General features: G+C 41.6%; 1 long non-coding RNA gene across 1 annotated transcript; it reads right to left on the bottom strand.

Annotated features, from left to right (window-relative positions):
• Nucleotides 1–19,410: 19,410 nt before the first annotated feature.
• LOC127513814 (uncharacterized) lies at nucleotides 19,411–25,506 on the bottom strand. The gene is made up of 2 exons (XR_007930506.1): nucleotides 22,292–25,506; nucleotides 19,411–21,839 (listed from the first exon to the last, which is right to left on the bottom strand). It is a non-coding gene; the product is annotated as an uncharacterized LOC127513814 (long non-coding RNA).
• Nucleotides 25,507–25,776: the final 270 nt, after the last annotated feature.

Genomic DNA, 25,776 nt, shown 5'->3' with positions numbered 1-25,776 from the left:
AAAGCAGAGACCCTGTCATTAATTCAGGCCTCTTCTTGCCTTCAACAGGACTGTGAACCCAAGATCTAATTTAATGATGAGAGAAACAAAATATTCTTATCCCCTTAGTGTTCAAGGATCGCCAACAGCCCAGGATTATTGTTGTTCAACATTCACTGCATGTTAAAACATCACACTCTTACTTTTTCGGGACAAACTGAGAATCATTAGAAAGATTAAAGACTGTAGATTTTAATATTTGACCACTGTTTATGATAAAACTGGGTTGCAGTGCACACAATTACAATAGAATTTTCAGTAACACTTTAGAATAACTCACGCTATGAAGCATTAGTTAAGCATTAGTAAATAGTTCATCATTTATAAAGCATTAATAGAGATTAGTAAGCAGTTTATAAATACACCTATAAATGCTTTGTTCTTGATTTATAAGCATATCTATAATGTGTTTAATAAATGTATCTTCTTACTTTATTAATGATCAAGTTATCATTTCTAAATTAAGTATTACATTATTTACAAACCATTTCTTTAGTTGTCATCAGTGGTTCATAAGATCATTTATAAAATATAAGTAAATTATTAATAAACAATTTAAATGTACATTTATACATCTTATTATTTAGACATATAATAATAGTTACTCCGTGTGTTAATAAATGCTCTATTAACACATATTTCTACTGCAATTCATGATCAATTCAGGTAGTTATAAAATATTTAGTAGTTGTCAGTTAACTATTTTTGTGAGCTCATCTAAAGTGAGGACTATTCATGCCTCGTAAAGCTTTTATAAAGGAGATTTAAGAGATACAGAACATGGAAATATTTATTTCAAGGAAAAAAAATGAATCTTTACGATAGGTAACTTGATTAAAAGTAAACCTCTGCAATTTCAAAGAAACTAAAATCCCTGTACTCCTCCAGAAAACATAACTGTGCAGTAAAATGAAACTAAGCTTTTGCAATCTGATATAAAAATAAATTTCTGTAAAGTGTAAACATTGCTGAATAAAAATTTACCAGTGCCAACACTGGATTACAGGAGTGCCAAAATACAATAATAATGTAATAAAATATTTCATAGTGTCAAAACTACCTCAGTACTAACTTTAAAACATTAGAGAACAGCAGTGCAGAAGATCACTGAGCCTTTAAATCTCCTTTGTAAAGCTTTACGAGGCATGAATAGTCCTCACTTTAGATGAACTCACAAAAATAGTTAACTGACCACTTCTAAATGTTTTATAACTACCTGAATTAATCATGAATTACAGTAGGAATATGTATTAATAAAGCATTTATTAACACACTGAGTAACTATTACTATAGGTCTAAATAATAAGATGTATAAATGTACGTTTAAATAGTTTATTAATCATTTACTTACATTTCCTAAATGATCTTATGAACCACTGACAACTCCTAAATAACTGGTTTGTAAATAATGTAATACTTAATTTAGAAATGATAAATTGATCATTAATAAAGTATGAAAATACAATTATTAAACACATTATAGATATGCTTATAAATCAAGAACAAAGCATTTATAGGTGTATTAATAAACTGCTTATTAATGTCTATTAATGCTTTATAAATGATGAATTGACTGTTTACTAATGCTTAACTAATTCTTCATAGTGTGCAGTTATTATAAAGTGTTACCAAATTTTCATACGATTTGGGGTATTTTCATATCAATAATGGATGTTTACATTATAAATACTAAGCAGTTGTAGTGATTAGCAGCATAAAAAAGCCTTAAATAACATATTGCAACATAATTATATGACTAACATCCACATTAGATTGTGATCAGAAGTTAATACAAACACTTGATGGTAGTTTAAAGAGAGTTTTGAGTAAAAGTGTAATATTAATATTTTAAATTGTGTTATGTAACTTGATGCTAATTGTAGCTCTAATGCACTTGTCATGCCAGGAGCTATATCCATTTTTACGGTCTATTTTGTTAAATGAATTCAAATAAGGTCCCAAGAATTTGCTTATTTTTTGTTTTCTAGAAAGACTTCAGTTAATAGGTGGATTAATGTATAGTGGGATCAAGGTGGTGTAGATTGGCAAGCAATGTAATGCCAGAATAAAGGCTAATAATGGCTGAATACAAACAAAAGAATAATGATAAAAGAATAATGGAAGATTAAGTCTCATGCTCACAGAAGTGTGAAAGGTTTGTTTAATGAAAACAAACATGAATTGGTCAGTCACCTAGCCAGACATGAGACAATAGACTGCAAGTAGGTGTTTAAAGGGCAATACATTTTTTATTAGCATCTAATCAGCCTTCTCTAAAAACTCAAATGACATTTCTTAGAAAATGCTTAATAAAATTCGGTGTTTTAGAGATATCCTCAGATTTGAAATGAAGCATGAGCAGACTTGTGGCTTAACTTATAACAATTAAAGTGGTTATACCACATACACATAATATTTTTATACATTTAAAAAATATATTCTTAATATTTTTGTTTTTGTTTATGTTTGAGCTTATATATCTCCATATTAGTAACAGTCTGAGTAATTCTGAGTACTGAACTGTAAACTCTAAAGTGTTGGCTTTCTAAATATATGTTGGTTATGTGTCTATTCAGAGTGACATGCGCATCAACCTTTTTATTTTGAGTTTATCATTTATGCCCCACTTGCCAAATTGGGGGATGTGCAGTAAGAGGTCAAGGCACATAAAAAGAAAAAGAAAAAGAAAAACACAAGGGCAAGAAGGGTTAATGGAGGTGCTGCTTTATACTGGCTAATAGTAAGCCAGTATAAGATGTGACACATGTGAATGGCTTACACATGTAGTTAATACCCAGTCATAGAATGCAACAAGTCAAAATGTCAATAATCACTGTTTTTTATTTTAGTGATTATATTGTTTTTTATGGTTGGTTTTATTCTTTGACACATAGGAAGCACTGGCAATGGTCCCCCTTCTCTTTCTGTCTCTCTCGCAGAAGGATTGGGATGTGAATAATTCAGTGTCAGTGTTTAATCCGTGTAAAGGTAAGCAGGTAATTAAAAGCTCTGCTGATGCAGCAGCACAGGGCAGAGCTAAACCCAAGACCACTCAGCCTCCACTCCACAGGGGGAAAACAGGAACAGTGGCCCCAGGATAATTACACAGCCTCACAGAAGCAGGGTGAGCCCAGCAATTCCAAAGGGGTCAAAGAGGTGAAAGAATTAACATGGGGCATTCTCTCTCTTTCGAAAAGGTAGACTGAGCATTTCTGCTTTTAAAGAGGGCGATATTCATTGAGAATGCTAATTACCTCCCACAGATTAGATCAAGCGCTCAGAAACGTCATCTTCTAGGGAGGGGAGGTCAGCTCTACAACACCTTGAGTATTTGGTGCTTGATTATTGTAGTATGAAGTGTCTATAGCACTTGTGATGATGATGAAAACATAAAGCACTCTATTCTCATGAACTTATGAAAAGGTTGCAGAATGAAGACATGAAACAACAGCAAGTATACTAAATGTCTTATGTATTCTATTGTTGTTTAAGGCCAACAATCACAGTGTTTGAATTATGAGGGAGACAAAAACCCCTAGTTCCAGTCATCTAACAATAATAACTTCAATAACTTACAGTTTTCTTTATTGCTAATGCACTAAAACCATTTATATTAACATAAAATAATAAATCATTATCTTCAGCTCTCAAAACAAAAACAGATTTTTAGAACACTAGTCACCTGTTTTCACACATTACAGTTTTCATCACTTGTATTTAAATAAAAAAAAGATTGCAAATTATGTAATGTCTCACAGAACCATAATACTATGTTCATAATGTACGAACGCATGGAGCTGCTCTGAATATTGTACCCTGAAATGTGCATTAAAACAGGTAACATACCTGAGAAAAAATAAAAACATGCATTTTTACATTTAATGTGTAATGATGGGTCGGCAGAGCGGGGATCCATTTGCAAGCTTTTATTAAGAACAGTATTTATACAGGTAGACAGGGGCAAAGGCAGGAACATAAACAAGGACAGGCAATGGTCGAGGCAGGCGGCAGACAAACAGAATCAGGGTACAGGCAAGGATCAGGGCAGGCAGCAGAGAATCACAAAGAATAAACAGTCCAACGGAAACCAGGAAACAGTCCACAAGAAAACGCTTAGTAATGATCACCGGGGCAAATCAAGACTTCGCAAAGGATGTGTGTGTGTGTGTGTCTTAAATAGTCCAGGTAATGATCTGCAGGTGTGTGTGGCAATTGGTGATTGGTGCATGTGATTGGAAGGGAGGATTCTGGGAAGTGGAGTCCAGGAACTGACAGGAACAGACAGTGATCGTGACATAATGTATGTGATGACTCTGTTAAGCAAAATCTAAATTAAAATCAAACAATTAGCATCTTTAAGACATACCCAGCAAACACAAAAAATTCCACAAAGTTGCATTTTAGAAAAAAATAAGATCTTATAAATGTTGTGAAAATACCTATGGTAGGGTTTTTTCGTGCAATGTTCTGTATAAAATAACTTAATCTATACATTTAAACATGTCAGAAATGTTTCAACAAAATACTAATAAATATCCTAACCAATAAATAAATAAATAAAAAAGTTGCATTACAAACATTTGTGGAATATTATGTCTTTTTTTTAAAGCATGTAAAAACAAAGCATACAAATCTTTGCGAGAAACAATTTATTACAGCTGCCTACCTGTGAATCACTTCAAAGAGAGTATGACTGTTTAGAAATTAAGTACATGCTAATCTTCACTGAATGGGCCTATCATGAACAACATGCATAGCAAGATACAGAGAATAAATGTTTTATTAGGTCTTTTAATCCAACCAATCACAATGCTAGAATAACCATATATAAACTGTTACTTACCTAAATCCTCCTGAGACTTTTTACACACACATACACACACACACCCACAGCAAGCTCATAGCTCAAAGCATTTTTTCTCCACTTTTTTAAAATGAAAACGTCTCGGGTTACAAATGTAACCCTTGTTCCCTGAGAAGGGAACGAGACGCTGCGTCAGAACGACACTTTGGGGAACGCCTCCAGTGTGACAACGTCTGAAGTACTTATCGAACTAGTCCAATCTTGATTGGTGTTTCGTCATGACGTCACATGTGACTGCGTACACGGAAGCTACAAAGGGGAGCCGGCACACAACAGTGTTAGCTTCTGATAGGTCCAAGCAAGTCGTTCTCAGGCACTCAGAATGTGTGGCAAAGGGATGCAGTTTCTCGTTTCCTTCCAGTTACTAAATACATTTTTGTAATACAGAGATAGTATGTTAAAAGCATTTTTTAGTTCATATGGTGTCTCCAAATAGCACAGTTGAGTACACTTAGATGTTCTTAAGAAGTACTAAAGAAGAATTTTTTGTGTATAATCAAGTACAAAATTAGTGCACGAAAATAGAGCACTTTAAGTATATTAGGGAAGTGTACTTTTTTTTCTACCTGGGGTCTCATGCATTACAGCAGGCCAAAAGGTATTACATTGGACACTGCTGCCTTAAACCCTAGCACTCTCTGAAAGTGTTTGACAGTGATGGCCAAGTGTTTGACAAGCTTGATATTGGAGTCAAGATGGTCTCTACACGAGCAGGAGACAACTGTGCCCTCATCGTAACAGAGTCCCACACCACCCCCAGGAACGTAGTCCTCTGCTGAGGAGTCAGTGAGTTTTTCTTGACGTTTAGTCTCAACCCCAAGCACCTTATACGACGAAGAACATCATCTCAATGCTGAACTGCCATCTCCCCTGACTGAGCTAGAATGAGCCAGTCGCCAATACAATTGAGTATGCGAATACCCTGGAGTCTCAATGGAGCCAGCGCTGCATCCATGCATTTCGTGAAGGTGCGAGGGGACAGAGCTAGAACCCGATATTGGTATGCTTTTCCCCCAAAGGAGAACCTCAGGAACTTCCTGTGTTGGGGAAGGATGGATATGTGGAAATATACATCCTTCAGATCTATGGTGACAAACCAGTCCTCGGGCCTGATTTGACTCACAATAATTGGGAAAGTTAACATCCTGAGTCTGAATCTCCTTAGAGAACGATTCAATACCCTTAGATCTATAATGGGGCGTAAATCTCCATCCTTCTTGGGAACTATGAAGCACCGGTTGTAGAACATGGCTTCCCTCTTGTGAGGAGGAATACCCTCTATGGCCTCCTTCGCTAAGAGTGACTGAACTTCTATGTAACAACTTAGACAAATCAGACACAATTATTTGTTATATTTAACAAATAATTGTTTAAAACTTACTCTGGGGTCTGTCCCCATCCCCCGAGAAGACCAGCCTTAGTTTTATTGCCATGAGATATGTGTGTTGCCACGTGGAAAGGCAGAGACAAAGAGACACACAGAAAACCTGCATCTTTCCCACAGAAAACAGACTTTACTGCATTAATTTATAGACAGACTGTTCCATAAATGAACATGCATATCCCCAGGAAATGGTATCCATTATTACTGTTTGTTGTATTGTACTCAGTATTGTATTCACATGTTTTATGATACATTTAAGGTAACTTCAATTATGCCATGTTTAGTGTCTATGGGTTCGTATAGAGAAGATTTAAATGCTTGTGTATACGATATGTCGATACCTGTGCAACACATCAGTATTACAAGAATATTTAATAGTTCTTCTTCAACAACTTAGCCAGTTTAATCATGCTCGGTCATAAAAGCCCTGACAGGAGGAATGTTGTTGCCCGGAAATACAACCTCTTCATTGGTCAGGTCAACCCTAAGAGGTGTGACTTTGACCAGAGGCTAAAAGCCAGTGCACAACGCTCCTCCCTCTCTCTCTCTTGTTGATCTGACCAAAACTGCATCAGTGGGGGGACTTCTGCTTAGGCCTGCAAGGCCTAGGCCTGGGTCTGCCCTGCCCCCAGCAATGTGCTTAACTAGGAGAGAAAAGGACACTTTCATAATAAGATTCAAACTAAACATGCAAGTTTGTTATCGCTTCTTCATTCAACACAGAATATATCTATTGCAACTTCAGCACCATCGGACTGAACCCTTAGGACTTCCTATGGCAACAATATATCCAGACGCTCTTCAAAAAGGCATAGGCCTAATGCAAGTATCGTACGATATATTAAATTGCTGCTAGTTAGTTAAAATTGTGAACCTCCTTTGTTACAAGGGAGTTTTTATGATGAATACCGATGATTCTTTTCCTGGTTTTTGGTTTCTTCGTGGCTCCTACTGTTTCCCACTTCTGGTTTCACTCTATCATTTATCATTTTACCCGTTTATGTGTGACTTGCGTGTATGTATGTTTGTGTTCGTTAGTTAGCTATGTGTTCGTGATTTAGTTAATTAAACTTGTGCACAATACATATTTGGTTCTGACTCCCTGTCTGTGAATAGATTGCCTCTTAAATGATCAGATCTTTTGAATGAATGATCAGGTGTGTACCTCCCATAAAATTTTGGTGGACGGTACTCGAATTGAATTTTGTAACCTCTCTCGACCATGCACAGGAGCCATTGAGATATATTGTGAAGATTCCTCCAAGCTTCTACATAATCTACTAGTGGGATCGGTCTCTTGAGACTGACCTCGGGTGTCGTGGGCAAAGTAAGTTCAGTGCCCTGAAGTGGCTGGCCGGCAGGGGAAACTCGAACGATATTTTCTACAGCCCTCATATGAGTGAGTGAACTCGAAAGGCAACACTCTTCTTCTGCTGCTGCAGGTGTGAGGAGCTAGTGGATGATGTGTGGGGCTGCTGCCAGGAAGATTTGGAACGACGTCGGGTGATAAATTGTTTGAATGCGGCTGACTGTGCCATCGCCTCCTGAAACCTCTCAACAACGGTGTTCACGGTGTGGCCAAAGAGGCCAAACGGCAAAAGCGGGGCATTGATGAAGAAAGCCCTGTCCTTCTCACTGATGCCCATCAAGTTCAGCCACAAGTGTCTCACCATTGCTGCCAGTGCTTCCATGGAGTGGCCGATGGCATGGGCCGTCTCCTTAGTAGAACGGAGAGACAAGTCTGCAGCTTGACGAAGCTCTTTAATATTGTCGAGCCCGACCTCCCCGCTGTCATCCAGTTTCTTCAACCCGCGGCATCATCCCATAGCCGTTTTCTTTTGAGCCCAAGAAGGAGAAATAATTATCAAACAGGGCCGGGGGGAGCGGAGTGTTCTGAGTGGTAGCAGCTCACAGTTTGCACAGACAGCACCCTTGAGTGCCACCTGTGCATGCTCCGCTCCGAGGCACATAACACAAAGCAAGTGTGTATCTCCCTCCGGGATGAAATGTGGACAGGCAGATGCACACTGCCTGAATTGCCTCTGACTCGCCATGATAATATTGTATATGTGATATAATGCACTGGGACAGACAGCACCAAATAAGACAGACAAGAGCAACACAGAACGCTTGCTGAAGAGCAGGAGCTAACACTGTTGTGTCCCCTTTGTAGCTTTCATGTACGCCGTCACATGTGACGTCATGACGCAACACCAATCGAGATTGGACTAGTTCAATATGTACTTCAAACGCAACGCAAGCGCAAGTTCCCTCGAAAGGGAACCATATTTACCCAATATACTTTCTGCAAAGTTCTTCGTTCTTTGCTCAGAGGTAAATAGAATCCCACTTGTGACAGCACTACTGAACCACTCCAAGATGTTGAAGAAGGTACAGAGATTTCTTGGCTTTGCAATTTTTCATTTGTAACTTCAGTGTAATTGCAACTCCCATTTTTGCCCTTAGATTCGCTGGACCACCGAAGCTCAATCTTCTTGGCTCCAATCCTGGTGCACTCAGACCATGAAATTCCTTTTATTGTGGAGGTGGATGCATCTGAAATGGGCATATAGACCTCTGAGGAGGTCTATATTCTTAGCATTGAGGCGGGGGTCTCGATGACTCACCACCTTTGTCCCCCACTTATAGGAGCTCCTGGAGGTCGTCTTACAGATGAAATATCATATGGCTATATGTGAAGCAGGAGGCGCACAAGATAAGTAATTTAGATAAGCGTTTCCCACAAAGCAGAGCAAAGCCTCCATGTCAGGGCCTGCATTTTCTTTTTTGATCTCCATAACGAGATATCGAGATTGTGGAAAGATTGTGATTGTGGAAAGTCATTTTCATCTTGCATTTCAAGTTTCTTTGATCCTGGGCTCGAAGGAGAATGGTTATGGGATGATGCCTCGAGTGGAACAGACTTAGCATCTTTCTCTTCCCCAACGTTACATCATCCCTTAAAGCCCCAACATTGCTCACCAAACTCTGCCGAACTACACCTAATGTCCACCACATATTAGCGTGGACATTAGGTATATATGGCGGCAGGTCAGGCTGGGTTCATCCCTCTCCACACTCGGTCCCAAGGGGCTGCTGCCAGGGGGTAGCGCCTCCAGTGCTTTGGTCTCCAGTGAACACAGATTGCACACTCATCAAGACAAGACGATAGCAGTGTCAGAGCTCTGTCACAAAACCAAGAATACATAGACCGAAGTGACAGAACCCTGACAATAGCTATTTACTTTTAATTGACCTTATTTCTTTTTCTTCTTCACATAGATTGTATACCCAGTTCACATATAATACCAAAATTACAGTGATTTAACCCAATAACCTTTGAATTATTTCTTTGCAGGGCACTTTAAAGAAGACAACAACAACAACAATGATGACACTAAATCTCAGGTTCCAATTAAATGTCCCTGATGGAAACTAACGTCTCGGTTACATATGTAACCCTCGTTCCCTGAAGGAGGGAATGGAGAGGTACGTCAGTAGTGACCGACAAATTGGGATATCGAGTGAACTAAAACAGGCCAATGGAGTTGGCGTGCGATATTTGCATAATGCGGACCGCCCCCACCAGGTGGTACAAATAGGGGAGCAGATGCCATCGCACTCTGTTTTTCGCTGAGGAGACAACCTAGTCTGCACTGCAGCGAGGGTACAGAAACTGTGGCGACGGGACGTATGTCTCCGTTCCCTCCTTCAGGGAACGAGGGTTACATACGTAATCGAGACGTTCCCTTTCAGTTGGTCACGTTCGACATACGTCAGTAGTGACTGATGAATTGGGATCCCAAATAAAGCGCCACAGTTATAAACACCTTCCAGTGCCCAGCGCAAGTTCTAGCCACCCGGCGCACCGATGGGATGGGAAAGGGGGCGAGCTTACGCCGAGAGAGTCTGTTCCGACATACCCACTAAGTAAACTAGACTACACTGGGGAAGTGAACCCATGGGGGACGCTGCGGAGACCACTACCCACCCGCAGGGGAGGAAATTACGTGGAGAGTACACATATGGACTGGCCGTGGGCAGTAAGCATATGGAGTCCCTGGAATGGCTCCACCTGGGTAGGGGGAGACTCATCTGACAGGTGACAGCAGAACTGGCTCTGCTAAGGGAAAGACACGGGCTCAACGTGGGGAGTTGACCGTGGACAAATACACACACGGGACCACCACTGGAGTAAAAGGATGCACGTATCTAGCCCAGGGGGCGGGAGTGGCATTGCAAGCCGACACTAGAATGGGCTCTTCGCGTCTACCGGCTGCTGGAAGCAAGTACACGGGAAGATACCGGTTCTACACGAAGACTATAGAATCTAGCGAACGTGTTAGGTGTCGCCCAGCCCGCAGCTTTACAGATATCTGTCAGCGAGGCGCCGTGCGCCAGCGCCCAGGAAGAGGCCACTCCTCTGGTGGAGTGGGCTCTCAACCTGAGCGGGCAAGGCACGCCCTGGGATTCATACGCCAGGGCGATGGCATCCACTATCCAGTGGGCCATCCTCTGCTTGGAGACAGACTTTCCCTTCTGCTGGCCTCCGTAACAGACAAAGAGCTGATCTGAGGTCCTGAAGCTTCGCGTTCTGTCCACGTACAGGCGCAGAGCGTGGATGGGACAGAGCAAAGCTAGGGCTGGGTCTGCCTCCTCCGAAGGCAGCGCTTGCAGGTTCACTACCTGATCTCTGAAGGGAGTGGTAGGAACCTTGGGCACATATCCAGGCCGGGGTCTCAGGATGACGTGAGAGTCACCGGGCCTGAATTCCAGACACAATTCGTCAACCGAAAATGCGTGCAGGTCCCCTACCCTCTTGAGCGAGGCCAATGCAACCAGGAGGATGGTCTTAAGGGACAGTACTTTTAACTCAGCTGATTGCAAAGGCTTGAAGGGATGACCCCGGAGAGATGTAAGAACCAGGGTGGGATCCCAAGAGGGTACAGAGGGAGGGCAAGGAGGATTTAGTCTCCTCGCCCCCCTCAGGAACCTGACGATCAGATCATGCTTCCCTAGCGATTTACCATCAACTGCATAGTGATGTGCGGCAATAGCGGCAACATACACCTTGAGGGTGGAGGGAGACAGCCCTCTTGCAGAAAGGAGAGCACAGATCCGACCGAACATGATCGGGGGTCCTCTCGGACAGGTTAAACTTAGAGGTTCATAGAGGTTCCTCGTAGAAGGAGCTCTAGCGGAAGTGATAGTGTCTGCGACCGCTTGCAGGAGATCACTCAGAACCTCCGCGTCCCGTCCAGGGACCACACATGGAGTTTACACAGGTCGGGACGCGGGTGCCAGAGGGTGCCCCGTCTCTGAGTCAGGAGGTCCTTCCTCAGAGGAATGGGCCAGGGAGGTGCTGTCACGAGGAGCGTGAGGTCCGAGAACCAGGTCCGAGTGGGCCAGTATGGAGCCACTAACAAAACCTGTTCCTCATCCTCCCTGACTTTGCACAGGAGCTGTGCGAGAAGGCTCACTGGGGGAAACACATACTTGCGTAGGCCCCAGGGCCAGCTGAGTGCCAGGGCATCCGTGCCGAGCGTGTCGCCGGTCAGGGAATAGAACCACTGGCAGTGGGCAGTCTCCGGGGAGGTGAACAGAACTATCTGTGCCTCGCCGAAGCGCTGCCAGATCAGCTGGACCACCTGGGGATGGAGTCTCCATTCGCCCGGAAGCGGAGGGTCCCGTGAGAGCTTGTCGGCTGAACGGTTGTGAGAGTGCAACGGCAGTTCGGTGTCACGGGGACACGGAACGTACCGCGCTGCCACGCCCATCTCGGGACCCGGCCACGGAGCCAGTGTTGAAGTGGCCTCATATGAAGCAATCCGAGCGGCGTGACTCTGGCTGCGGATGCCATATGCCCCAGGAGCCTCTGAAAGAGTTTCAGTGGGGCCGCTGTCCTGCGCTTGAGCGTACTCAGGCAGTTCAACACTGACTGGACGTGCTCTTCGGTGAGGCGCGCTGTCCGGGCGACCGAATCCAGTTCCATACTGAGATCCTCTGCCCAGTGGCGAGTTTGCTCTTGTCCCAGTTGACCCGAAGACCCAACCGGCTGAGGTGAGCTAACACCATGTCCCTGTGTTCGTACAACTGCTCTCGTGAGCTGGCCAGGATGAGCCAGTCGTCGAGGTAGTTGAGAATGCGAACGCCCTGTTCCTTGAGCGGAACAATGGCCGCCTCCGCAACCTTCGTGAAGACGCAGGGCGACAGGGCCAGCCCGAAGGGTAGGACTTTGTACTGATATGCCCGACCCTCGAACGCAAACCGTATAAAGGGTCTGTGACAAGGCAGAATCAAGACATGAAAGTACGCGTCCTTCAGGTCGATCGCTGCAAACCAATCCTGGGGACGGATGCATTCGAAAATGCGTTTCTGCGTAAGCATCTTGAACGGCAGCCTGCGAAGGGACCGGTTCAGGACACGCAGATCCAGGATTGGCCGTAGCCCACCGCCCTTCTTGGGTACAATGAAGTAGGGGCTGTAGAACCCTGACTTCATATCGGCTGGAGGGACCGGCTTGATTGCATCCTTCGCCAGGAGGACAGCAATCTCCGCCCGGAGAACAGGTGCATTGTCCAGTGACACCTGAGTGTAGTGGACACCCCTGAAGACCGGGGGATGCCGGGCGAACTGAATCGCATAGCCGAGTCTGATAGTGCGAATGAGCCAGCGGGACGGGCTGGGGAGCGCTATCCAGGCTTCCAGACACCAAGCCAGCGGGACCAAATGTCAGATTCTGCGAGGTGACAGTGTGAATGGGAGACGGCTGGGGGGCAGCCTCGACCATCACACTGGGACCTGCTGGCGAAGTGAGAGGGGGTTGCGAGTGGCAAGGCGGGGCCTCACACACTGACAGCCGCGCCCTCTTTTGACCTGGAGGATTGGGAAACTGCTCATTTTGTGTGGAAGTGGGTACCGCTGGACTCCGGAGAGCCAGCGGCAGGACAGACATGAACAAAAATTCCCCCCGGCCCTCCTCCGGGGGTGGGAGAGATGCTGGAGTCCTCTCCTGAAGAGCAGAAACCTTCTCCTCCAGGTCGGCCATCTCAGGATCGCGTCTTCCTCAATCTCTTGCCATCTGGCTTGGCCTGAGCGGGCTTGGTGCCGCGTCCGCGACCAGCTTCTTGCTGTTTGGCAGGTGTAGGCTGCTGCTTCGCTGTCTTAGCAGGGACGGAGGATGACGCAGGCGGGCACCCTCGGTGACGAGTGGGCTGAGGCTGTGCGGCCGGCGGCGGGGTGGAGGCAGCAGTGGACCGCCGGGGCAGGACATGTTTGATGGCCTCAGCCTGCTTCTGGGCAGCACAGAACTGCTGGGCAAAGCTCTCTACCGCGTCACCGAAAAGGCCGACCTGTGATACGGGGGAGTCCAGGAACCGATACTTGTCGGTATCCCTCATATCAGCCAGGGTCAGCCATAAGTGGCGCTGCCGGACCACAAGCGTGGCCATCGCCTGACCAACAGAATGTGCCCAGAGGGCGAGGTCAGTGGCGGCACGCAGCTCCCCAAGCAGCTGCTGGCCAAGACCTCCCTGGGGTATTTCCATCAGTGCTTTTGCCTGATACACTTGCAAAAGGGCCATGGCATGCAGGGCGGAGGCAGCCTGTCCACAGGTTCTGTAAGCTTTCTCCGTCAGTCCTGATGAGACGCGGCTCACCGTGCCAGCCGGTGGCCGTTGGACACAACTGCATCGCAACGGACCGCTCGACCGGGGGAATCCACGTGTATGCCCTAGCCTCTCCGCCATCCAGGGTGGTGAAGGTGGACGAGGGGCCGGGTCTAGCACGAACGCTATAGGGCGTCCGCCAGGACCTGGTCACCTCATCATGCACCTCCGGGAAGAAAGGTATCGGGGCGTGGCGCTGGGGACCAGCACGGGCCGCCCCGAGGTACCAATCATCGAGCCAAGAAGGGCCGGGACACAGACGAGCCCGACCTTCTCGGCAGCCCGGGAAAGCATAGCCGTCAACTCAGGATCGGCCTCGGGCAACGCTACTGTCCCGGAGGGAGGTAACGCAGCCGAGTCTTCATCTTCTGAGGACTCTTGCTCACCTTCCAATGCCGCGATCGACATATGGTCATCCGCGGGTGCGCCGAAGGAAACGGATGGCCGCTCTGTAGAGTGACCAGCACGCTCGAACGGCAGCACCACCGGTTGCAGTGATGTAGAGGGGGCAGGGGCCTGCGGAACGGCGCTTGGCGGGGAAGCCCTGACCGTGATCCTCAGATCACCCTGCCTACACGCCAACGCACCGTCACCCCGGTCGAAGCCAGAGAAAACGGCGGAACAGGGCATAGGGGAGGGGACCCCCGCTCCTTGAGAACCAAGGAACGAGAGTCTCGATCTTAGCACTGCAATAGTCATGTTCCCACAATGAGAACATGAGCTATCCACAAAAGCAGCTTCAGCGTGCTGAACGCCCAGGCACGTGATGCAGCGATTGTGGCCGTCAGCGGGGACCAATGAACGACCGCATCCAGTAACACACAGACGAAATGACATCTTGAAAAAGACGCAGGGTTCGTCTGTGAAGCTCTTTTAGAAGGGGAAGATTCAGCTCACTTGTGCTGAAGCACACAGGGAGTGTCACGATGTGTTCGGGTACACAACTCCCCGAACACAACGGAGGAACCGGCCCAAATCGCAACAGACACAAGCTGGGAAGTTTGGGAAATTTTTTGCTGTGAGAACAGCAGTTGAGAGCTTAAGCTCAGGCTCCTTGGGAAGCTTGCGACCTCGCTGAAGTGCCTTCACACCAACACAAGACGCTGTCACTTCACACAGGCTTGTAGTATTCACTCTCAGTCTGAAAGCTGGAACAACTAGTTGGCTCCGAAGCGAAAGACAGAGTGCGATGGCATCTGCTCCCCTATTTATACCACCTGGCGGGGGCATTATGCAAATATTGCACGCCAACTCCATTGGCCTGTTTTAGTTCACTCGAAGCTGATAGGGCTCTCTAGCGATATCCCAATTCGTCGGTCACTACTGACATACGTCGAACGTGACCGACTGAAAGGGAACTCAAAGTAAACAGGAATTCAGCTCAGTTCAGTAACCATTTGTGTCAGCCACAACATACAGTGACATGTTCTGCAACATTGTCAGTGGCACATGACGTAATCCATCAGCACATGCCACTATCCATTATCCATATCTGCTGGCACATGCCAATGAAAACCAGATGTGCCACCGGATGTCAAGCATAGCGGCATTTGACAATGTTTTCTATGTTTAAGATGCCATGCCATTTAATGTTAATACCACTACTGGAAGTTCATTCAAAAGGTCTCTTTTGTGAATTGTTTATTGATGCTGTTATTTATTTATTTTTTTTTTTAGTTTTGTTTTGTTTTTATTTCAACTGAAACAAGTCAATAAAAATAAATACAAATGAAAATCCTTACATTTTTAACTATAATCCTACCTTTTATTTGCCTTGACACGCTGCAACGCTGGCTCAAGAGTGAACATAGCTTTCTGACCTGGTCCAAGATGTTAGAAAATGTATTCCTTTGTAATTGGTCTCCTTGAGTTTGACCTGCAAAATGGTTTACGCTTATGCTGTAGGGCACATGCTACATATCGATCAAACGTGACCTGTTCCCACAACTAGAATATGAATTATGTTGGTAATATAACGCTACAGGACAATAGACAGAACCTGAACAACTTGACATGACTGGAAAATACAGTTCTGATGTTTATTCTACTTTTAAGAATGATTATTCAGTGTTATTATTCTAACATTAAACAGACTAAAATTAACTGACAGTAGGCACTTGGTTCAGTGAAGCTGAGATGCACAGCTAAGGAGAATAGGAGGTCAAACAAACATGGAGAATCTGTGACTTGTGAAGGGAGAGCATAGATCCCAAATACACACCCTCACAAATTAATTATATAAATTATTAAATATCATATATATATACACACACACAACCCAAATTCCAGAAATGTTGGGACGTTTTTTAAATATGAATAAAATGAAAACTAAAAGACTTTCAAATCACATGAGCCAATATTTTATTCACAATAGAACATAGATAACATGACAAATGTTTAAATGGAGAAATTTTACACTTTTATCCACTAAATGAGCTCATTTCAAATTTGATGCCTGCTACATGTCTCAAAAAAGTTGGCACGGGGGCAACAAATGGCTGAAATAGCAAGAGCATCCTTTATTGGATGCCCATGGTCTTCAGGCCCTCAGATGACACTGCATCTCATCAGCATGACTGTGTCAATGACATTACTAAATGGGCCCAGGAATACTTCCAGAAACCACTGTCGGTAAACACAATCCGCCGTGCCATCTGCAGATGCCAACTAAAGCTCTATCATGCAAAAAGGAAGCCATATGTGAACATGGTCCAGAAGCACCGTCGTGTCCTGTGGGCCAAGGCTCATTTAAAATGGACTGTTTCAAAGTGGAAAAGTGTTCTATGGTTAGACGAGTCCAAATTTGACATTCTTGTTGGAAATCACGGATGCCGTGTCCTCTGGGCTAAAGAGGAGGGAGACCTTCTAGCGTGTTATCAGCGTTCAGTTCAAAAGCCAGCATCTTTGACGGTATGGGGGTGCATACGGTATGGACAGCTTGCATGTTTTGGAAGGCACTATGAATGCTGAAAGGTCTATAAAGGTTTTGGAGCAACATATGCTCCCTTCCAGACGATGTCTATTTCAGGGAAGGCCTTGTGTATTTCAGCAGGACAATGCAAAACCACATACTGCAGCTATTACAACAGCATGGCTTCGTCGTAGAAGAGTCCGGGTGCTGAATTGGCCTGCCTGCAGTCCAGATCTTGAGGTGCAATGATGACCACGAACTCTTCAGCAGCTGGAAACCTATATCAGGCAAAAAGCAAAAATTAGACCAAATTTCAACACTAAAACTCCAGAAACTCATAACCTCGATGCCCAGACGTCTTCAAACTGTTTTGAAAAGAAGAGCAGATGCTACACCATGGTAAACATGCCCCAGTCCCAACTATTTTGAGACCTGTAGCAGGCATCAAATTTGAAATGAGCTCATTTTGTGCATAAAATTACATTTGTTACGTTATCTATGTTCTATTGTGAAAAAAATATTGGCTCATATATATATATATATATATATACACAGTGCACAGCATAAATGAGAACACCCCCTCTGAACAAATACAAAAGATGTATTTTCTTTATGATCACTAATTCAATTCATGGAAAGATGGCAAAACAAAAATGTATTAAACATATACATAATAAAAACTGAGAAATATATGCCATTAATAAAATAATTAAATTAGCTAATTTTGTTTAAATTAAAGATTGCAGAAATTAGTACACCCTAGATTTAATTCAACAAATGTATAATATTCTAGCACTTAGTATGCCCTCCATAATTTTGAATATACTGCTCTGACCCTTCTTGGCACGGAGTGTACAAGTTCATGACAAATTGTCACATCTGTCCTGTTTAACTCCTGGATGATGAGCTCCTTAAATGCCCTGATCTTTAATGGGGAGTGTTGCTCAACTCATCTCTAGAGAATCCCCCACAGGTGCTCAAGAGTGTTAAGATGCAGGGAATGAGGAAAGGGTAACATCTTCTGTTTGTGTATTAAATTACACAGTGGTGTGGGAATTCATGACAGCATTGATAAAGCACAACTCCCTCACACCTTCAACACTCATACATCCCTATATAAGAGCTTTACTACCACTGAACTTTACTGTGGGAAACAGGCACTTCTCATGGTACTCCTCCTCTAGCAACATCATAACATTTTGGATGCTGTTAGATCCAAAATGATTGATTTGGTCTCATGAGACCAGAGTATTGATTCCCAGAATCTATATTTTGTAAATATGGGCTTTGCAAATGACTAACTGACTTTATTGTGCTTTGGCTACAGTAGGTAGTACCAGTGAGAACAACAACCATACAACCATTTCTGCAGGCTGCATCTTAGTCTGTGAGATAAACAGTCACTCTTTTCATAGCTTTTCCTGACTCTGAGACACTCGCTTGGTATTTCTCCTGCTCTTTGTCTAGCAAAAAAATCCCTCATCACTAAATGAAAGCTTAAAATGAAGGCCTGATTATTTCAGGGACCTTGGACCTCATTTATAAAGCGTGTGTACGCACAGATTTGATCTTAGAGAGTGTGTACGCTTAAATCCACGCCAACGCTCATATTTATAAAAACGGTCTTTGATGTGGAAAAGTGCTTAAAGCCACATCAGGGTCTGAGCAGACGTATGCACTTTTCATTGTCAGATTACTGCAAGTTTTTGGAAATCTAAGCTATTCTTGCAGCTCGCTAAGGATTTGGACGATAACTGTTGATCTTTTAAACGTAAATTACATTAATTAGGTGTTGTTTACAACGCGGGGAACTGAAACCATTCAGCTGCGCGCAAGTTCAAGATCATTTACGATTTATAAATTTCACATCTGAAAGAGAGGCGTACGCTCGTTTTCTGTGTGTACGTTCATTCTATGAATCACATGTACACAAATCTGAGAAATGGTCGTAAGATCAAATTTAGGACGGTTTCTGCGCAACATTTTATAAATGAGGCCCCTGGTCACAAGTCCATTGTTTTTGAATTTCTGTGTTACTTTTGCTATATTTTCACACTTAAAACAGTGATTCAGTAATCCTCTTATACCACTGTCCTCTTTTGTGCTAAGAAATAAGTCTCCTGACAGTTCTCTCCCAAGTGGTTCTTTTGTTGTCAGCATTAAGTCTGAGAATGATTCAGTGGGCTATTTAACACTTTTAATTGTCAAGAAATTACTTCTCTTTAAATGTTTTGGTTCAACATACTTACCTGTTGATCAAACATTGTCTTAAACTTGAAAGAAAAGAAACCAGAAATCTTTTATTTCGTATTATTTAGTAACTTTTAAGAGGGTGTACTCGTTTTTGCTACACAACATTTGATCACTTTGAAAAGAAAATCTTATTTTCCTGAATAATTTTGACATGCTTCTTTGGTAATTGATTAAGCAGACCTGCTGGAACATTATATCTCTAAAGAACCCTAACATGTCTTCTAAGTAATTGAATAATTGCTGACTTTCAGAAGTTTCAGAGGGGGTGTACTCTCATTTATGCTGTGCACTGTATATATATATATATATATATATATATATATATATATAATGTGATGTGCATGATTGATTTAAACATAATATCTTTTTTTTTTTTTTTTTGTCTCAGCTAATATTGCTGAATAATTAATGTGTCCCCCAGTAGTTCTACAATGATCCAGCAGATGGCAATATTGGATAGATTCAGAGTGGCCAGAATCATTTGCTGCTCTGAATCTATTCAGTATTGCCATCTACTGGATCACTGCAGAATTAGATCATTGCATTGATATCACTGTTTTCTGCAGAGCTGCTACTCATTTCATAATTGATGTACTTTACACAGTTATTGAATCCAAATGAATCAACACTGAACTGATTTCAGCTGAATAATGGCTGTTTACTAATGTCTCTTTAGAGCTGCTTTACAGCAGTTGAATTCTGTTTGCATCATTGAATTGAATTGTTATTTCCCTGATTATCACTGTAAAGCTGCTTTGAAACAATCTATATTGTATACAGCTATATATGCATAGCGCTATATAAAAAAACGTGTCTTGACTACATTGCTATTACTTTTATAGTTTCTCACAACTAATTTTTTAATTTCTCCAAACTATAGTCCATTTTTATTGATAATATGCATTGGTCAAAACCGATTCAACAATTGAATCAATGTATTTACTTATAATTATAATAAAAATAACCCTTCTGAGTTCCTCTGTCCCAGTCTATTTTGTTCCCAATCTATTTGATTGTGGAGGTGAACCACACATCCTGATACCACTGCTTGCAAAAATTCTTTATTCTTTATTTTATTTTAAAATGGCCAATGCACATTAATTAGCATGAGCACTCAAGTTCATCATGTAAATGTGGCAGATTTAGCCGTACAGGCTTATTTTCATCTGTAGTCCCTGGCAGGTTAATGGTAATGAAAAGTCCACAAGTCCATAAAACCTAAAAAAAAAAAAAAAAAAGAAAAAGAAAAAACATATAACATATTCCAGCAAACATCGCCATAATCAGAGCATATTAACACAAAATGACTTTAAATATAAGGAGACAGAAGCAAGCCACTACTCCAAATTATGAAGACATGATTTATTATCCAATAACCACTGTTTTATCCATGCAGAAAATTAAGTAAAATATGTAATATTTCTTAATTGTGTGGGTACAGTATTCCAGGTATGTGCAGCTCTATAAGAAAAGGCTGACTACCCAAAAGCATTTTTTCTATGTGGTATTATACAATCCACTCTAGTAGTTGCTCTTGTAGATGAGTTATGATTTTGTCTAATAAACTCATTAAGTGGAAGTGGGGCCATAACAATCAAAAATTTATACACAAGTATATAAGATATCTGCAAATTTAATCATATTTTCTCAATTTAAAAAAAAAAAAAAAAAAAAAAAAATCATATTTAGTTAAATTGTTACAATGATGATATAAATTATAACTTTTATCCAATATTTTCAAAGCCTGCTTATAGAGTCTTTCTATTTATTGTAATGTAGTCCTACCTGTCTGCGTCTAGCTGGTAAGGCAGTAATTCATATGTGAAAAGATCATGGCATTAATATATAACTTTGAGGCCTCAGTTTTTAAATTATTTCTGATGTGTTTAAAATTTACCAGATAACTGAATTTTATTCCCAACTTTTTAAACTTGTTTTTTAAAAGTAAGTTGTGAATCAATTATTATGCTTTATATTACGTATAAAGCATAAGTATTTATACTCATGGACAACTGACAATTTTCTTCCTGCTACTATAACATATGGATATGGATCTCTATTTGCAGACTCTGATAAAAACATACATACAGTCTTAATAATATTAAGATGTAAACATGAATTTATTTACCAATTAGAAACATTGACCATTGCAGCTGATAATTCTTCTGCAGCTTGCTTTTTGTTTTTTTTTCCATACCAGCCCGAGATAGCAAACGGATGTGGGCCACTTCAAGCAATGATGCGGCACTGCAGGCCTTCTTATGTGAACCTAAAGTGGCCCACACACAGCATAGTAAATATGGCCCGGATACATTACTCCAACTTTGGACCACATTTGGCAAATGTACAGCACAGTCACCACTGGCTAACCAGGGTGTGAGCCTAAACTGGCCCACATATAATGCAGCAAATGTAGCCCAGTTATCTTAAAACATATCTGGGCCAGTTTTGGCAAACTTATGGGACAGTAATCACTGGCGATTCTGAATGTGAACCTAAAGTGGCCAACACATGGCATAACAAATATGGCCCGAATACATTACTTCAACTTTGGACCACATTTGGCCAATGTACGGCACAGTCAGCACTGGCTAACCAGGGTGTGAGTCTAAACTGGCCCAAATAAAATGCAGCAAATGTGGCCCAGTTATCTTAAAACATATCTGGGCCAGTTTTGGCAAACTTATGGGACAGTAATCACTGGCGATTCTGAATGTGAACCTAAAGTGGCCCACACTTGGCATAACAAATATGGCCCGAATACATTACTCCAACTTTGGACCACATTTGGTAAATGTACGTCACAGTCAGCACTGGCTAATCAGGGTGTGAGTCTAAACTGGCCCACATATAATGCAGCAAATGTGGCCCAGTTATCTTAAAACATATCTGGGCCAGTTTTGGCAAAGATGACGGAGTGTAATCACTGGCGATTCTGAATGTGAACCTAAAGTGGTCCACACATGGCATAACAAATATGTCCCGAATACATTACTCCAACTTTGGACCACATTTGGCAAATGTACGGCACAGTCATCACTGGCTAACCAGGGTGTGAGTCTAAACTGGCCCACATATAATGCAGCAAATGTGGCCCAGTTATCTTAAAACATATCTGGGGCAGTTTTGGCAAAGATGAGGGACAGTAACGACTGGCAAATCTGAATGTGAACCTAAAGTGGCCCACACACAGCATAGCAAATATGGCCCGAATACATTACTCCAACTTTGGACCACATTTGGCAAATGTACGGCACAGTCAGCACTGGCTAACCAGGGTGTGAGCCTAAACTGGCCCACATATAATGCAGCAAATGTGGCCCAGTTATCTTAAAACATATCTGGGCCAGTTTTGGCAAAGATGAGGGACAGTAACGACTGGAAAATCTGAATGTGAACCTAAAGTGGCCCACACATGGCATAACAAACATGGCCCAAATACATTACTCCAGCTTTGGACCACATTTGGCAAATGTACGGCACAGTCAGCACTGACTAATCAGTGTTTAAGCCTAAACTGGCCCACATATAATGCAGCAAATGTGGCCCAGTTATCTTAAAACATATCTGGGCCAGTTTTGGCAAATTTATGGGACAGTAATCACTGGCGATTCTGAATGTGAACCTAAAGTGGCCCACACATGGCATAACATATATGGCCCAAATACATTACTCCAACTTTGGACCACATTTGACCAATGTACGGCACAGTCAGCACTGGCCAACCAGGGTGTAAGCTCAAAATAGAACAGTAAGCAAGTTAATAGTTAATAACAATTAGGGCCACTTTTGGTAAATATACGGTACAGTTGACACAGAAAATATGCTTTAAATATCATAAAAAAAACAAGGCCACTTCTGGCTTTGGAAGGAGCACCTTTGAAAACGGGTTAATTTAGATGTATAGCTAAAAATGAAACTGAAAATATAGCATTAATATTTTTCAGGAAATTTGATATAGGATGCAACACTGTTAATTGTACAGGCTAATCTGGAGAAGGCGGCTATATCAGTTGTGGATCGGCCTGCCCTGTTATTTTTTTTTAACATAACTTTATTGGTGTGTGTGTGTGTGTGTGTTTGTGTGTACGGGTATATGTGGTTTATGAGGACACAAATGTCTATAATGACATAGGCATTACAATGTAAACATGGTTTATGAGGACACTTCCTTTGTCATCGTAAACCAAATGGCTTAAAAACATAGTAAACTTTTTTTTTTTTTTAAATTCAAAACATGCAGAAAGTTTTGTGTGGTGGGTAGGTTTAGGGCTAGGGTAGGGGGATATACAATATACACTCTGTATTGTGTAAAAACCATACGCCTATGGACAGTCCAAGAATGTGTGTGTGTGTGTGCGTGTGTGTACTGTAGAGCAGAAACACAGACGTGCACTATTACAGCTTTTACAGTCAGTTTTGCTGTACATGTACTGTAAGTAGAGTGTCTGATTAAGAAACGTGACAACATAGTTAAAATTAGTGAACTGTTTTTATGGTCTTGGAACATACATTTTAATGTTTGGTAGAGAGATATTTTGAGCTGCTGTATGTTAAAATCTTTGCCATGGTTTCAAGCAGGACATATTCCTCTGTCCACATGTTTTCACATGTCCACATGTTTTCTTGTAACAAGATCACAAGGGCAAGTTAGTCCTAACGCTACCCCTAAACCTAACCCAACCCATTATCCTTAAAGCAGGATATGATAACCAGCACAAAACCCTGGTTGATGCATAAACTTGACATAAACTGTAAACTTGTCACTCAAATATGATTGGTTGAATGAAATGCAGGATTAACAATGTAAGCAGGCAGTGTCATGTATGCAGGCAGTGTCATTTTATAAACTGCTTTAAGTGACCCTGATATTGTAATAAGTAAATAAATGAATGAATAAACTAATAAATAAATAAAACATTACAAAACAAACATTAATAAAAATATTTAATTTATGAATAAAATAGCCTGTCATAACATTAATTGATGAATTAAATTATGAATGGGTAAATCAGCACAAATCAGCACAAACTGCAATGAGAACATTGTATGTTATTTTGATATTATTAACTTTTCAAGCCATTTTTTTTTTTTTTTTTTTTTTAATCATGTTATAGGCTTCAGCTAACTTTGTTAGAGATAAGATATTTTTTTAATCAAAGTTCAAACTGGTTCGAATTTTCCTATTTCCGGCCCTTTAAATTTAAAAGTAGGCGCGCGGAAAAGGCGCCCAAAAGACGGAACAGTGGAGAGGATCGGCTGGAGAATTGACGGTGGAAAACTGCACAAAGTAAAGTCAAGGTAAGATTTCATAAAAAATAATGAATTTAAACAATGTCTTTTTGTTGGCGATTGCTTCGTTATATTTGATTGGAGTATTTATGTGATATTAAAGTTAGTGATAATAGCAAACACATAGATAAGGCTATTTGAAGATAAGTTATTTAGTCATTTCAACTTTTGCTATCTCTGGATTTTCAGGAATTTTTTTAAATATTAATGTTTGTGTAGAGAAATGGGCTGAATGATGATTGTAAGTGACCGTGACATAGTAATTTGCTATGTTCGCGCTGTTTATATTTTTCTTAGGATACTTTGCTACGGCCAGTAGATCAAGAAAGATTAGTTCATTGTTTTTAACTATTTTATTTAATATCTCGTGAATAACGTTGATTAGTTCACCACCGAGTCTCTTTCGTTCACGTGACGTGACGTGACAGCATACATTCAGATAACGTTAGTTTGGTTTTACTCCTTTTACTCTTAAAGTGAGTACATGACGCGTTCCTGATCTCATTTCTTGCACTTTGAATTTGTGAATATGTGATAGACAGTTTTTTTTGTTGTTGTTTGTTTGTTTGTGATAATTAAATGATAATTCCAAAATAAATGCTGATGAAACAGTCATATCTGTCTGTTTCCTGCACTAGCCTATGCTGCTATCACGTGACAAAAGAATGAACGAGGCCTAAGACCCTGAATTAATAATTTATCTTTGTTATAATTTGTTATTGTGGCTGCAATAGCTTTTATCTATTAGTTGTGGTTTATCATTACTTTGTTATTTATTTTAAATATGATCAAAGTTTGTGCAAGTAGATGTTTTAGGGGAATCTGGGTATTGAAAATGTAATTTTTAATGTAATTCAGCTCAAATGGATAAAATGACTTGAATAGTCAGTAACATGATCTGATCTACAATTAAGTCCCATGAAGGCAGCATGTAGCCCAGTTAAACTGTAAATCCAGTGGTCAATAATACTGAAGTGATACATTTGGTTCAGCACGGTAGTATAGACAAGTGTTTTTACTCATGTTTTATTATGACATAACAGTAAAATAAAAATTATGACTATAATTTAATTGGACATTCATCTATGTATTTATTGTACATTATACTGCACTAACTAGTTTCATTACTTTACTTGTCAGAAACATCAGGCTCACAGCAACAGATTAAGAAGAAGAATCCTGCATCAAAAGATGGCTTCAACTTGCATGTGAGACAGAGCGAGAAGAGAAAAAGAGGAATGAAGATGGCTGTCTAAGAAACCTGTAAGTCAGTTACACTGTCTATTTTGCTATGTGTGTAATAATTTGTATTATACTACGAGGCGTGTATAATACGTGACGATAACCGCAATACCGCAGTAATGAG

This window comes from Ctenopharyngodon idella, chromosome 6 (genome assembly GCF_019924925.1).
Source record: "Ctenopharyngodon idella isolate HZGC_01 chromosome 6, HZGC01, whole genome shotgun sequence".
NCBI lineage: Eukaryota > Metazoa > Chordata > Actinopteri > Cypriniformes > Xenocyprididae > Ctenopharyngodon > Ctenopharyngodon idella.
Note: the sequence above shows the minus strand (reverse complement) of the source record. Positions and strands in the feature narration are given on the sequence as shown.